The following is a 2319-nucleotide window of genomic DNA, read 5'->3' on the forward strand; positions in this document are numbered from 1 at the left end:
TGAGCTTCAATAATCGGTACATTTAGAAATGTACTTTTTTGGTTTCTAAATTTTGAGAAATAGGTTTAAAAAGTCCTTGAATTAGTTTTTTGTCCTTACGTGAAAGAAAAAAAGGTTGAAAAAGCGTCGTGAACTACACCTTTTGTCATCTCTCTCTCTTTTGTTATTCATTTATAATTTTTCGCTAACTCTAAACTTTAAATTTATTTCTGAATATGTATTTAAATTTGTTCACATAAGTAACACAAAAGCTTACCCAAATTTTTTCGTCCACAAATTTAACAACATAAGTCTTCAAATGTTGTTATGAAAAAACAACATTTCAAACTTTAAGAGTTAATTGAAACTTTCCAAATTTCAAGAGTATAATTGAAACCAACCTAACTTTATTACTAAATTGCTTCATTCTCATATGATAACATTTAACTTTTATTTTAAGTTTGTGAAAATTGATTGATTTCTTATCATTTTTAATTTTCAAAAAACATTTTAAACCAAGTTTTAAAAAAAACAACATTCATTATATTAATTCAAAAGTAACTTTATAATATAATATATCCATATACATTATATTAATTGTATCATATATAATTATATTTCCTAAATAATTTGAACAACTCATATTCATCTAAAACTTTAACAATTCTATTTTTACCCTTAGTGAGCTAGCTGGGAGACCTAATAGACCTGCATATTAGAAGCTTCAATGATACGATATTAATTAATTAAATTCTTTAATTAAATTAATCAACATTCATTAATTGCGAGTTACTCCACTAAAAACTCATAGATATACTCTTCACACAGTAGATTTATTTCTTTGTCCATGGATATAATCGTTATTGGTAAGTCAATTCTTCACGAGTCGTTCATAATTACAGCTGGGTCAAATTATCGTTTTACTCCTGTAATTACCTCTAGTTCCTTAAGTGCCACTAATTCTCTAATGAACAACTTGTTTATGGTTCTCCCACAAACAAAATCTCTCTCGAGCCAATGAGAGGGAAGGTGCCTCATTGTTCAAGACCCATAGCCAACACTTAAGGGATTGCTTCTTTACTTTCCCTAAAAACATGAAGGAGTAAATTTCATCTCGTATAGTTATGTTTTCAGCTCCCCATTCGATCATGCTTCCAAAATGGTAGGCATATTAAGTCAGCGACTTGGATCACTCTCACCCATACAAATGAAAGAACAGTCCCTCATAGGCAAGAATTCATAACTCACCGAGGATTGAGATTGAGTTACCTACAATCGCCCTATGAAATATTAACCTTTTCAATCAATGGTGTTACAGTGAAAGATTAATTATTTTATGATCTAGTCTTATACAAACTCTTTGTATAAGATACCCCATTTGCATGTCTATTACATGAACGACTTGAATCAATGTTTGTAACATTTATAGCACTTGTAACATTTACAAAGTGAGTCGTATCCGTAGTGTTACCAGGATGGGGTACCCAAGCTTATCAATATATTATAGACCTTTTAGGTTATTACTTGAATACGATCCAACTGTATGTCTACCACATATTGTTCAAGTTACATTAAATAACCATGGACCTCAGTTTATTTGATTAAGTTATGCAAGACTAATAAATGATTAAAATACTTTATTTTATTAATAAATAATAATGTTTACAAGTTTACAAACTACGAAATTTAGGACAAGAGTGTTGGAATATAGAAACAAGTAGCGGAAGAAAACAGAATCATTAAGCATTCCAATTTCTTAATTTTGACATCAAAATAAGCATGTTCATAGGGTATTAAGATGGTTTCAAGAAACACATTCCTTTGAAGAATTCCTCCAATCCAAGCTGCTCTTCACGAATTCTCAGCTCCAAATCTTCAGTGAACCACCAAGAGATCTTCTCTACTATTCTTAGCCTTAAATTTGAGTGGTGAAACTCAAGATTGAAGTGAATTTGTGAAGGGAATAGAATGGGTTTCAGGTGAAGGAGAATAACTCAGCGAAAAACTTTCTCCAGTTCTCTCTCTTTTTCTTCAACAAAATTTGAGAGTTTTATGTATCATCTTCATGCAAGCGCTTGCAATGCCACTTCAATTGGACAACATGAAGTGGGATAGGTGGTTTAAAAGTGAAGAAACACCTCCCTTTTGATGAATTTTTTATGTTTCCACTAACAATATAATTTTCATTTTAAATTCTTATTTTAATTAATTTCAAATTAACTAAAACTTATTTAATTAATTCAAAATTAATTAAATTCAAATTTTCAAAAATTCAATTTCTCAAATTGAATAAAAAAAATGAAAATTAATTTGATTTTAATTAATCAAACATATTTAATT

Source organism: Benincasa hispida, unplaced genomic scaffold (assembly GCF_027475165.1).
Source record: "Benincasa hispida cultivar pf3 unplaced genomic scaffold, pf3_genome.v1.1 HicScf1142, whole genome shotgun sequence".
Classification (NCBI taxonomy): Eukaryota; Viridiplantae; Streptophyta; class Magnoliopsida; order Cucurbitales; family Cucurbitaceae; genus Benincasa; species Benincasa hispida.